Source organism: Pristis pectinata, chromosome 4 (assembly GCF_009764475.1).
Source record: "Pristis pectinata isolate sPriPec2 chromosome 4, sPriPec2.1.pri, whole genome shotgun sequence".
NCBI lineage: Eukaryota > Metazoa > Chordata > Chondrichthyes > Rhinopristiformes > Pristidae > Pristis > Pristis pectinata.
The window spans coordinates 51,576,987-51,591,486 of record NC_067408.1 but is presented as its reverse complement, the minus strand read 5'-3'; positions in this window follow the sequence as shown (position 1 = coordinate 51,591,486).

Below are 14,500 nucleotides of genomic sequence, written 5' to 3'. Positions count from 1 at the left end.
GAGTGTTGTAGAACAGAGGTACCTTGGAGTACAAGTATATGGTTCACTGAAAGTGGAGTCACAGGTAGACAGGGTGGTGAAGAAGGCCTTTGACACGCTGGCCTTCATAAGTCAGGGCATTGAGTATAAAAGTTGGGAGGTCATGGTGCGGTTGTACAGAATGCTGGTGAGGCCGCACTTGGAATATTGTGTTCAGTTTTGGTCGTCCTCCTATAGGAAAGGTGTTAGTAAACGGGAAAGAGTGCAGAAAAAATTTACAAGCATGCTGCCAGGACCTGAGGAACTGAGTTATAGGGAGAGGTTGGACAGGCTAAGACTTTATTCCTTGGAGTGTAGGAGACTGAAGAGTGATCTTATAGAGGTGTATAAAATCATGAGGGGCATATATAGGGTGAATGCACTCAGTCTTTTTTCCAGAGCTGGGCTTTCAAGAACTAGGGGTCATAGGTTTAAGGTGAGGGGAAAAGATTTTATAGGAACTTGAGGGGCAACTTTTTTACAAATAGGGTGGTATGTATGTGGAATGAGCTGCCAGAGGAAGTGGTTGAGGCAGGTACAACAACAACTTTTAAAAGACGGTTGAACAGGTACATGGATTGGAAAGGTTTCTAAGGTTATGGGCCAAACACTGGCAAATGGGACTAGCTTGGATGGGGCATCTTGGTTGCCATGGACCAGTTGGGCCGAAGGGCCTGTGTCTGTGCTGTATGACTCTATGACTCTAGTGTAAATTAGTGCTTGATGATCAGTGCAGACGTGGTGAACAAAGAACCTATTTCTGTGTTCAATAATTCTGCACTACGACTCACTGCAAACAACCAGCAAAAGCATGAAAACTGCCAGATTATTGTAAAATCCCATCTGTTTCACTGATGTCCTTTTGGGGGAGGAAATCTGCCGTCCTTACCCACTCAAGCCTATATATGTCTCCAGACACATTCCATGTGGTTGACTCTTAACTACCCCTATGATGTGGCTTAGCTAGCCATTCAGTTCAAGAGCAGTCATGGATGGGCCATGATTACTACCCTTGCCAGCAATGCCCAGATACCAGACAATGAATTAAGCAAAGTGACAGGAGTCTAATGCAACCTGATTAATAAGTGAAGTTTCAAAGTGATCCTGTGTGATACTGGCATACCAACTGGCTTGCATTAGGTTCTTCCCACTGTTAATTTTAATTTTGATATGAAAGTAGTTTATTTCAAACACTCAGCTTGATTTGGTTTTAGAAGTTCTCTTTCAAACACTTGCTTCACGTGGGAGACTAAAGAATGTGTAATATGAGGACACTGCTGATCAAAATCAAAATCCTAAAGAATCCAAGTGAAGGTCCGCTGGCAAAATAAAATTTACAAGAACTTCACAGTAGAGAAAGAGGGAACTGTCTCCTTTCAAACAACATTCTCCCTGAATACACACCGATCATTCCACCTACTGCTTGGAAATACAAATTAAATTTGCTTTCTGATTTAGTGCCTTGAATTTAAACCATTCATTCACAGGCACACCACACCTCACAATATGGAATACAGTAGAAATAGCAGGCCATTCAGCCGAACAGGTCCATGCAGATGTCTATACTCTGAGTTTCTTATTATCTTACTTCCTCTAACCATATTGCAATATCATTTTTTTCTCCCTCAAGTACACATGTAGCTTCTCTTGAAAAAGATCCATATTCTCACTAGAACCCACCCATAAGCTCCACGTTCCCACCGGAGCAGTACACAATCTGCTGAAGGAACACAGCAGGTCAAGCAGTATCTGTGAGGGAAAAGGAATTGTCAATGTTTTGGGTCAAAACCTGCATCAGGACAGCATCAGTTGCCATACCAAGCTGTGATACATCAGCTGTGGTTCCAGCATCTGCATTCTCTTGTGTTTCCACATTCCCACCATTCATTGAGTATTGCAGTTGCCACATTTGATTTATGATTGACTCTCTTATATTTATAGTCCCTATGTTTGGGCTTTCCTACAACTTAAAGTATCTTCTTTGCAACTAACCTATCAAACCTTCTTATGATTTTCACAACTTTTATTAGGTCACTTCTCTGACTTCTCTTTACTGGAGAATAGGTCCTGCCTGTCCAATCTTTTCTGATAGTCACAGTGTTTCAAAACCTCTGTAAATATCAACAGCCAGCATTTGAGTTTAACTTTACTAATGCTTGGGTGTTAGGGAGAAGGCTAAACGAAGTGACAAAGTAGAGTGGCAATGATTGGGCGACTCATAATTGATCATAATTGATTACCACAATATTGTAAGTGAATGGGATTGATTTGATGCACATAATTTACATGGAACTATGCTCCATATGTATATATTTGCCATAAAAAATGCAAGTAAGATTCACTAGACTGCTTCCTGGGATGGAAAGTTTGTCATATGAGGAGAAATTGAGAAGACTGGGCCTAGATTTCCTCGAGTTTAGAAGAATGAGAGGAGATCTCATTGAAACTTACTGATTTCTTAAAGGGATCCATAGGCTGGACGCAGGGAAGACTTTTTCCCTGGTTGTGATGTCTAGAATCTGGGATCAGTCTCAGAGTAAAGGGTAGACCATTTAGGATCGAAATGAGAAACTTCTTCACCCAGAGGGTGATGAATCTTCAGGAATCTGTTATCCAAGATGCTCAATCATTGAGTTCATTGAGCGCACCAATTTACACAGAAGGTCGGGCTGCTTCCTCACAGCTCCATGACCCGGTTTCACTCCTGATTTCAGACGCTGTCTGTGTTGATTTTGCATGTTCTCCTGTAACTATATGGGTTTCCCACATGCCAGAGACATGCTGGTTAATTTGTTAATTGCTTATTGTAAATTATCCCCAGTGATGGAGGTGGTAGGGGAATCAGTGTTGATGTGAAAGAGAATAAGTTACTGGGAACTAGGAGGGGAATGGTAATTATGGGATTGCTCTAGTAGCCAGCATAGACTCAATGGGCCAAATAGCCTCTTTCTATATCATAAGGAAATATGAGGTGTATGAAAAATTTAAAGCGGTGATCAGTAGATTTCTGGATATCAAGGGAATTGAGGAATATGGGGAAAGCACTGGAAAATGGTGCTGAGGTAGAAGATCAGCCATGATTTTGATAAATGGTGGAACAGACTTGAAGAACCAGATAGCCTACTCCTGCTCCTAATTCTTACATTCTTATATGGACAATTCTTTGACCATCCAGAATGTCAATTAATTGGTAATTCCCCTGTCAGTCAGTGAAAGTGACTTTGATATTATGCACATAATTTATATGGAACTATCATTAACACTGTGTTTTTAGGAGAAGTTAACTCCTGCTTTCGTTGCAGAGATCAATTAATATAGTATCTCTTCCCTCTGCTCTTTAGACAAACTCTGTTCTTAAATAAATTAATTTTCTTTGCTATGCAATGGATTGCTTGCTGTCTCACTGCCAACTCACAAACTGATGCAATATTGTCAGCATTATGTTGTTAATATAATTTCTGTTATATTAAGTGTTTGAAATCATTGGATAGGGTAGATATAAAGAAACTATTTCCTCTGGTGAGAAGATTAGAGCAAGGCCGTTGAAGAATAGTGTTAGGTTGAAGTCTGGCATGCTTTCCCTTAAAAATGTTACTTGGATTGAGTTAATTCAGAATGTGAAGATTTAGTCTGGTTTTATGGATGGGGGACTGAGGATTATGGAACTGAGGCTGGTAGGTGGAGTTGAGATGCAGGTTCACCTCTCTAGACTGGGGCTTGATTCCATAATGTTCTAAGTAGAAATGGTCAGTTCCCAGCCTTTTCAGCATTCAATAAATGTTTTTTCTCTCTTGGACGGTGATTCTAACGAGCAAGAACGCAAGAGGCTGCAGAGAGTAGGAAATGCAGCCTAGTCGATTAGTAGCACAGCCCACCCCATCATTGACAGCATCTACAGGAGGCACTGTCTCAAGAAGGTGGCATCCATCATCAAGAATCACCACCGTTAGGGTCATGGCCCTCTTCTCGTTGCTACTGTCGGGCAGAAGGTGCAGAAGTCTAAAGTCCCACACCACCAAGTTATGGAACAGCTACTTTCCTGGAACCATCAGGTTCTTGAACCAACCATCACAATCCTAATCCTACCCCAGCAGTGGAACACTATGGACCATCTCTTGCACTGCTATGGACTTCTCTCTGATTGTGTTTTTTTTTGCACTAAGGTCTTGTTTATGCACAATTTTTTTCTCTCTTCATTATCTTGCATAATTTTTGTATAATTTGTACATATTTATACAGAATCTGCTGCAAGTGAGTCTTTCATTGTACCTGTACCTCACCGTACTTGGCGCACATGACAATAAACTTAACTTGAGTACTTTTCCAATTGCAGTTACAGAAAGGAGGCAGTTCCTAATGCAGTAAAAGACCCACAGGACAGCTTAAAACTTGACTGCAGTTAAAAATGCTAAAAAAAATTTCCCCCTAGCAAACATCAGGGGACTTAAAGACTCAGGGGAACCCCCTAAGTTCCTTTTCAATTCATTACTTGCCACTGGGGGTTTTATTTCTTACTTTCATATTACAATGTGATTCTAATTTTAGTCAGGATCTCCAGTGACTCTGGTCAGGAGTGTCTTGGCATTTATCTCAGGGTATTTTTAGGCCTGAGGTGGAGAGCAGGGGATGATCCTTTGCTGTTCTCAAATTCTTGTGTGAGATAAAAGAAAGCATGTGGATATAGAATGTCCCTCACAAACATCAGGCTGTCAAAAGCTTATTATAGCCAGTGAAATACTTCTGAAGTGTAGTTAACACTGCTATGCATGGTCCCTGGTAGTGCATTGTTTAGAAACTCTGGGTATGCATAATGGATAAATGTTAGGCAATTAAGAGAACACTCCTGATCTTCTTCAAAGTAATGTCATGAGGTTGCCATGTGCATCTAAGAATACAGATTAAATGTCTCATCTGAACCATAGCACCTCTGACAAAATGGATCTCCTTCAGTGTTGCACTGAAAGGTGTGTTCAGATTTCTGAAGTAGGTCTTCAGCCTTCAATCTTCTGACTCAGCAGTATACCCCAACCTCACATTCATTAGTTGGTGTGCAGATTTCTGTTTACCTGTATAGTTAGAGTGCAGTTTCTACATGTGTCCCGGGATATAGTTTACTACATCAGGAATGCAGGTAAATGTGTGGTTGGAGCAATGTTGTCAATATACTCGAATATATCCTCTAAAACATTTTGGTGTAGAAATTCATCTTGGATGTTGGTGTAACTCACTCACTATTATACCTCCTGTATTAGGCTTAGTCTTATTGACCTTAAAGAATCAAATACCAAGCAAGGCTTATCACAGGAGAACTATAACAATGGCACCAATGAAACTATGTACCCAAAATGCTAACATGGTTCAGTTTTTACAAGGCCTTTTCTTTCAAAGTTAAAGTAATTGCTCATCATTCATTCTTACATTGTTTTCAGTGGGATTTATTGTGTAATATATTCCAGTGCCATAGGGAATCAACAGAAAGCATTTGTCATGGGGATTTATTACTCCTCCTTCTCTCTTGAAGGATTGGCTCCTTGGCAACGATTGCATGACAAATCTAAGAGTATTTGTTCCAAAATCATTCTCAAAGAGCAGTTATACAGCAAACTTTGGGTGGCACATGACATCTCCTGTTGTAGGAAGCAGAAAGCTATTGAACCAGTGCCAGATCCTTGTGAGGTAATTAGTCATGAACTGTACATCAGCAGTGTAAAAACACAAGCCCAAACAGCTGAGAGGCTCTGTACAATGGTCCTTCTCACAGCTACAAGAAGTCGTTTTGATTATACAAAGGCCTTACTGAGCAGTTCAATGTTTTTTGACAATCAGGCCTCTGAGAAAGGACAAGAAATGACTCAGCTACAATAACTCTGCACTTGCAGTACAACCCACAACAATGGAAGTTCCTCAATATTATTTTGCATCTTCTCAGAACATAGCATTTGTTCTGAAGGAGGTGTGGCAGTTAAAATCTTGTCTTCTTGTGCCCTTGGCCCATGCAAATGAAGAGATACGTATGAGTTTCCTTTTTCTAAGGGCAGCATAGGTGGCAGCTAGCACACAGCTCCAGCAACCTGGGTTCAATCCTGACCTCCGGTGCTCTCTGTGTGATGTTTGCGTGTTCTCCCTGTGACCACGTGGGTTTCCTCCAGGTGTTCTGATTTCCTCCCACATCCCAAAGACGTGTGGGTTGTTAGGTTAATTGGCCACTATAAGCTCTATAGAGCCATAGAATCATACAGCATATAAACAGGACCTTTGCCCAACTGGTCCATGCCAATGAAAGTTTCCATCTAAGCTAGTCCCATTTGCCCACATTTGGCCCACATCCCTCTAAACCTTTCCTATCCATATACCTGTCCAAGTGACTTTTAAATGTTGGTAATATACCTGCCTCAACCACTTCCTCTGGCAGTTCATTCCATATACTGACCACTCTCTGGATAAAAAAGTTGTTCTTCAGGTTCCTATTAAATCTCTCCCCTCTCACCTTAAACCTATGCCCTCTAGTTCTTGATTCCCCAACCTTAGGAAAAAGACTGTGGGCATTCGCCCTATCTATGTCCCTCATGATTTTACACACCTCTATAAGATCACCCCTCATTCCCCTATGCTCCAATGAAAACAGTCCCAACCTGCTCAATCTCTCTCCATAACTCAGTCTCTCAAGTCCCACCAACATCCTTGTAAATCTCCCCTGCACTCTTTCCAGCTTAATGGCATCTTTCCTATAGCAGATGAGAGGTACAATCTGTCAAGTGAGTTGATGGGAATGTGGGGAGAACAAAATAAGTTAGCATTGTATAAAAAATGTGTGGTTGATACTCAAGGAGGACTCAGTGGGCCAATGGGCCTGGTTCCCTGGTGTGTCTCTCTATTTGGCTGTAAGGTTTCTACATGAAGTGAGTTTGGGCAGAATCAGCACAGTAGTGGACATTGATTAAGAATGCAAAGCAGAATAACAAAGCACTAGATTGTAAAGTGTTTATTAGCATCTGGGTTTTGAATTCCCCTTTTTTGTCTAAGTGTTCTGCAGCCTACTATTATAGGCGTGGAGCAGACTCATAAATGACAATGCTGAATTCCTCCCTGAGCTGGAGATAGTGGAGGATACAGAGGTGAGGGCAATGCATAAGAAAGGAAGGCAGTTTGACAGTAGCCATTGGTTCCACGGCCTTCACACCATTATCCTTCATTAAGCACTCCCACGCTTCCCTATGAAGTGATTACTTTGCTGATCTGTCAGGCACTGAAGAAGCAGTGGTGGGGTATCTATCGCACTATTCAAGGGTGCATTCATGATGTGCTTGCTAGTTCTCAGGTGATGCTCCATGGTGGTGGCCACACTTTCCATTGGATGATGACATTATTGGCCTGTGACATCACACTCCTCTTGCCCAGAGTGAAGTCCTCCTCCCTCTGTGTGAAACACTCACCAGAGCCTCACACAGTTTCCGCTGCTGCACATCTTAGGTCTGTTATTGTTGACAACCATCTATCAGCATCTAGAGAAACTGAAATTAGAAGGTCTTGTGTTTTCCAATGCTTACCAGTGCTATTCATGCTCCTGATCACATCTAAGGAATTAATACATGGTTTGTAAGAAATATAATCCTTCCAGACACAAAAGCCCCATGGTAAAAGGGCCCAGCCATGGCTAACAAGAGAAGTTAAAGATTGTATAGATTAAAGGAGAAGACAACATTACCATGAGATTGGGAAAAAAAATAGATTTCAGCAAAGAGTGACCAAGAAATTCAAAAGGAAAGGAGGAGAATACAAGAAGTGGGAAAATTAAAAACAGACTGAAAAACTGAGACAGGAGAAATGATATTGGGGAAAAGGAAAACTGCAGAGATATTAAACAGAGATTTTCTGTCTGGCTTCATGGAAGAAGAAAATAGTGGAGAACAACAGCCGAAGAAACATAGTTCAAAGGTACAACAGTAAATAAATAATAGGTAACATTTAAGGAATTAATGCACAGCTGACAACAAATATATATTTTTTCAAGTACAAGAACTCAAAAGGAAAAGTGGTCCAGCTGTGGCTAAAAAGGGAAGTTATAGAGAGTATCAGATCCAAAGATTTATAATGTCAGCAGAAAGGTCAGCAAGCCTGACACTTGGGAATATTTCAGAATTCAACAGGGAAAGACCAAGGCATTGAAAAAGAAACAGAAAGCAGAATAGTCCAAGAGATACATAAAAATACACCGTAAAAGCTTAATATGGATGTGTAAAAAGGAAATTGGTAAAAATTAATGTGAGTCCCTTACAGACAGAAATAGGAGAAATTATAGAACATAGAACACTACAGCACAGTACAGGCCCTCGTGAGGCACGACATGCCCCTCACAAAGTTATGCTGACTGTCCCTAGTCAGCCTATATTTCTCCAAATTCCCATAAATCCTGTCTCTAAGAATTTTCTCCAGTAATTTGCCCACCACTGAAGTAAGACTCACTGGCCTGTAATTCCCAGGGTTATCCCTACTTCTTTTCTTAAACAAAGGAAAAACATTTGCCGCCCTCCAATCATCTAGCACTACTCCCGTGGTCAGTGATGCAAGAAGATCATCGCCAAAGGTGCAGTAATCTCTTCTCTAGCTTCCCGTAATAACCTTGGATACATCCCGTCTACCCCAGTGACTTATCTATCCTAATGTTTTTCAATAGTTCCAGCACATCCTCCTTCCTCACATCAACATGCCCTAACATGTTGTCCGCCATCCTCACAAACATCAAGGTCTCTCCCTCTGGTGAATACTGAAGCAAAGTATTCATTAAGGACCTCCCCTACCTCTTCCAACTCCAGGCACACGTTTCGTCTTTTATCCCTGATCAGTCCTACCCTCACCCTAGTCATCCCCTTATTCTTCACATATGTGTAGAATGCCTTGGGGTTTTCCTTGATCCTACTCACCAAGGACTTCTCATACCCCCTTCTAGCTCACCAAAGTCCATTCTTAAGCTCCCTCGTGGCTACCTTGTAACTCTCCAGAGCCCTGTCTGATCCATGCTTTCCAAACCTGAGGTAAGCTTCTTTCTTCCTCTTGACTAGGTATTCTACATCTCGTGTCAACCACGGTTCCTTCACTCTACCATCCTTACCCTGCCTCAATGGGACAAACTTATCCAGAGTCCCATGCAAGTATTCTTTAAACAACCTCCACATTTCCACTGTGCACTTCCCCGAGAACATCTGTTCCCAATTTATGCTCCCAAGTTCCTGCCTAATAGCATCGTGATTCCCCCTCCCCCAGTTACAGATTTTCCCATATCGTCGGCTCCTATCCCTCTCCAAGGCTATGGTAAAGGTCAAGGAGTTATGGTCACTATCTCCAAAATGCTCTCCCACTGAGAGATCTGAAACCTGATCAGGCTCATTGCCTAGTACCAGGTCCAGTATGGCCTCTCCTCTAGTCGGCCTGTCCACATACTGTGTCAGGAATCCTTCCTGTACACACCAAACAAACTCTGTCCCATCTATCCCCTTTACACCAAGGAGGTGTCAATCAATATTAGGAAAGTTGAAATCACCCATGACAACAACTGTGTTATTTTTGCACCTTTCCAAAATCTGCCTCCCGATCTGCTCCTCAGCATCTCTGCTGCTATTGGGGGGTCTGTAGAATACTCCCAATAGAGTGATTGTTCCCTTTCTGTTTCTGACTTCCACCCACACTGACTCAGTGGACGATTCCTCCAGGACGTCCTTCCTTTCTACAGCTGTGACACTGTCCCTGATCAGCAAAGCCACTCCCCCACCTCTTTTACCTCCGTCCCTGTCCCTTCTAAAACATCTAAACCCCGGAATATCCAGCAGCCATTCCTGCCCTTGCGACAGCCAAGTCTCTGTAATGGCCACCATGTCATAGTTCCATGTACTTATCCACGCTCTAAGTTCATCAGCCTTGTTGCTGATACATCTTGCGTTAAAGTAGACACACTTCAGCCCATCCAACTGACTGCAATTTTGCCCTATCAACTGCCTATCCTTCCTCACAGTCTTTCTACACTCTGCATCTACTTGTACAGTAAATGATCCAAGCTCTGACCTATCACTCTGGTTCCCATCCCCCTGCCAAACTAGCTTAAACCCTCCCCAACAGCTCTAGCAAACCTACCCGCAGGAATATTGGTCCCCCTCCATTTCAGGTGTAACCTGTCCCTTTTGTACAGGTCATAGCTTCCCCAGAAGAGATCCCAATGATCAATAAATCTGAAACCCTGCCCCCTGCACCAATTTCTCAGCCACGCATTCATCTGCCAAATCATCCTATTCTTACCCTCACTGGCACGTGACACAGGCAGCAATCCAGAGATTACTACCCTTGAGGTCCTGCTTTTCAGCTTCCTCCCTAACCCTCTATATTCCCTCTTCAGGACATCACCTCTTTTCCTACCTATGGTATTTGGTATTGGTTTATTATTGTCACTTGTACCAAGGTCCATAGAACCATAGAACCATAGAACCATACAGCACAAAACAGGTCCTTCGGCCCACCATATTGTACCGTCCATCAAACCACCCTCACACTATCTAACCCTTTCCTCCCGCATATCCCTCTATCTCACATTCCTCCATGTGCCTATCCAACAAACTCTTAAACCTGTCCAATGTATCTGCCTCCACCACCACCCCAGGTAGCGCATTCCATGCACCAACCATTCTCTGGGTGAAAAACCTGCCCTTGACGTCTCCCCTGAACCTCCCACCCATAACCTTAAAGCCATGTCCTCTTGTATTGAGCATTGGTGCCCTGGGAAGGAGGCACTGGCCGTCTACTCTATCTATTCCTCTCAATATTTTATATACCTCTATCATGTCTCCTCTCATCCTCCTCCTTTCCAGTGAATAAAGCCCTGGCACCTTAAGCCTCTCCTCATATTCCATACACTCTAATCCAGGCAGCATCCTGGTAAATCTCTTCTGCACCCTCTCCAACGCCTCCACATCCTTCCTATAATGTGGCGACCAAAACTGAACACAGTACTCTAAGTGTGGTCTAACTAGAGTTTTGTAAAGCTGCATCATCACTTCGCGGCTCTTAAACTCAATCCCACGATTTATGAAAGCTAACATCCCATAGGCCTTCTTAACTGGTCTATCCACCTGTGAGGCAACTCAGTGAACTGTGAATATGAACCCCCAGATCCCTCTGCTCCTTTACGCTGCCAAGTACCTTGCCATTTACCTTGTACTCTGCCCTGGAGTTTGTCCTTCCAAAGTGTACCACCTCACACTTCTCCGGATTGAACTCCATCTGCCACTTCTCAGCCCAGCTCTGCATCCTATCAATATCCCTCTGTAAGTTCCGACAGCCCTCCACACTATCCACAACACCGCCGATCTTAGTGTCGTTCGCAAACTTACTAACCCAGCCTTCCACCCCCTCATCTAGTCATCTATAAATATCACAAAAAGTAGAGGTCCCAGAACCGATCCCTGCGGGACACCACTAGTCACTGCCCTCCAATCCGAGGGCACTCCTTCCACCACAACCCTCTGCTTTCTACAGGCAAGCCAATTCCTAATCCACACAGCCAAGCTTCCCTGGATCCCTTGGCCTCTGACCTTCTAAAGAAGCCTACCATGAGGTACCTTATCAAACGCCTTACTAAAATCCATATAGACCACATCCACCGCACTACCCTCATCAATCTTCCTTGTCTTCCTCATCCAGTGAAAAGCTTGTCTTACAAACCAATCGTACAAGTCAATTCATTACACAGTGCAGTTACATTGAGTTAGTACAGAATGAATTGATGTAGTACAGGTAAAAACAATAACAGTACAGAGTAAAGTGTCACAGCTACAGAGTGCAGTGCAATAAGGTGTGAGGTCACAACAAGGTAGATCGTGAGGTCATAGTCCATCTCATTGTATAAGGGAACTGTTCAATAGTCTTATCACAGTGGGGTAGAAGCTGTCCTTAAGTAGGGTGGTACGTGCCTTCAGGCTCCTGTATCTTCTACCCAATGGAAGAGGAGAGAAGAGAGAATGTCCCGGGTGGGTAGGGTCTTTGATTATGCTGGCTGCTTCACCAAGACAGCAAGGAGTAAAGACAGAGTCCAAGGAGGGGAGGCTGGTGTCCGTGATGCGCTGGGCTGTGTCCACAACTCTCTGCAGCTTCTTGCGGTCCTGGGCAGAGCAGTTGCCGTACCGAGCTGTGATACATCCAGATAGGATGCTTTCTATGGTGCATCGGTAAAAGTTGGTGAGAGTCAAAGGGGACATACCAAATTTCTTTAGCCTCCTGAGGAAGTAGAGGTGCTGATGAGCTTTCTTGGCCATGGCTTCTACGTGATTTGACCAGGACAGGCTGTTGGTGATGTTCACTCCCAGGAACTTGAAGCTCTCAACCCTCTCAACCTCAGCACCATTGATGTAGACAGGTGCATGTACACCGCCCCCTTTCTTGAAGTCAATGACCAGCTCTTTTGTTTTGTTGACATTGAGGGAAAGGTTGTTGTCATGACACCATTCCACTAAGCTCCCTATCTCCTTCCTGTATTCCAACTCATCGTTGTTTGAGATACGGCCTACAATGGTGGTATCATCTGCAAACTTGTAGCTGGAGTTAGAGCAGAATCTGGCCACACAGTAATGAGTGTATAGGGAGTCGAGTAGAGGGCTGAGGATGCAGCCTTGTGGGGCACCAGTGTTGAGAATAATCGTGCCGGAGGTATTGTTGCCTATCCTCACTGATTGTGGCCTGTTTGTTAGAAAGTCAAGGATCCAGTTACAGAGGGAGGTGTTGAGTCCTAGGTCTCGGAGTTCGGTGACAAGCTTACTTGGGAATATTGTATTGTATGTCATTGGTACCAATATGTACTACGACCTCTGTCTGTTCACCCTCCCCCTTCAGAATGCTGTGGACCCAATCTGAGACGTCCCTGACTCTGGCACCAGGGAGGCAACATACCATCTGGGAGTTTCTTTCACGTCCACAGAATCTCCTGTCTGCCCCCCTTACTATGGAATCCCCTATCACTACCGCTCTCCTCTTCTCCCCCCTTCCCTTCTGCACCACACGACCAGGCTCAGTGCCAGAGACCCAGTCACTGCGGCTTTCCTCTGGTAGGCCGTCCCCTCCAAAAGTATCCAAAACAGTATACCTGTTATTGAGGGGAACAGCCACAGGGGTACTCTGCACTATCTGCCTATTCTCCGTCCTCCTGACAGTCACCCATCTCCCTGTCTCCTGCACCCTCTGAGTGACTGCCTCCCTGTATCTCTTGTCTATGTACTCCTCGGTATCCTGTAGGAATAACCAAGGAAGCATGAACTTTTATACTGGGGAAAAAGAAAAAAATTAGAGAATTAAACAAATGCTTTTTGTTCTGCTTTCATAGAAGAAGATACACAAAATCCTCCATCCAACAGTGGGGGACAACTGGCCAAGGGTGAATGAGGAGCTCAAAGGATTTACATTAATAAGGAAGTAGAACTGGAGAAATTAGTGAGATTGAAAGCTAGTAAATCCCCAAGTCCTGATGACCAGCATCTCAAGAGTTTGAAAGAGGTGACTATGGAGACAGCAGATGCACTGGTTGTCATTTTCCAAAGTTCCATAATCATTGCCACAGATTCGTAGGATGAAAATATAACCCCATTGTTTACAAAGGGAAGGAAATAGAAAATAAGATTAGTGAACCAGACTTCAATAATAGGGAAAATGCTAGAATTTATTATGAAGGAAATGGTCACAAGACACTTAGAAAATAATGACAGGATTGGGCAGTCAAAACAAAGTTATAAAAGAGAAATTTTATTTCACGAATCTGCTGGAGTTTCTCTAGATTCTAACCAGCCACATAGCTAAGGGGAACCAGTGAATGTGGTGCAACTAGACTTTCAGGAGGACTTCAGTGAGATGTCTCACAAGAGACTATTGAACAAAATTATTGCATGTGAGATTGAGGAAAATATATGTGTGGATTGAAGATTACTTAAGATAATGAAAGCAAAAGGTAGGAATACATTGGTCAGTTTTGGGTTGGGAGACTGTGATCAGTGGGGTGCCACACGGATCAGTGCTGCTCACAATCTGCATCAATAATTTGGATAAGGGTGCCGAGTTTAATACACAGAAGTTTGATGATGATGCAAAGCTGGGAGGCAGTGTGGGTTGTAAGGAGGATGCAAAAAAGACTCATGGGAACGTGGACTGGCTGAGTGACTGTGTGAGGAGGTGGCAGATGGAATAGAATGCGGCAAAATGTGAAGTCGTTCATTTCAGTGGAAAAAAATAGAAGGGTGGAATATTTTAAATGATGAGAGATTGAAAGGCGTTGATGTTTAGAGGGACCTTGCTGTCCTTGAAAACAATTCCCTGAAGGTTAACATGCAGGTTCAGCAAGCAAATGGGAAAGCAAATAGTGTGTTAGTTTTTACTGCTAGAGGATCTCAAAGTCAAAGTCAGGTTTATTGTTATATGTACAAATACATACAGCATATGCACAGGTGCAATGAAAAGC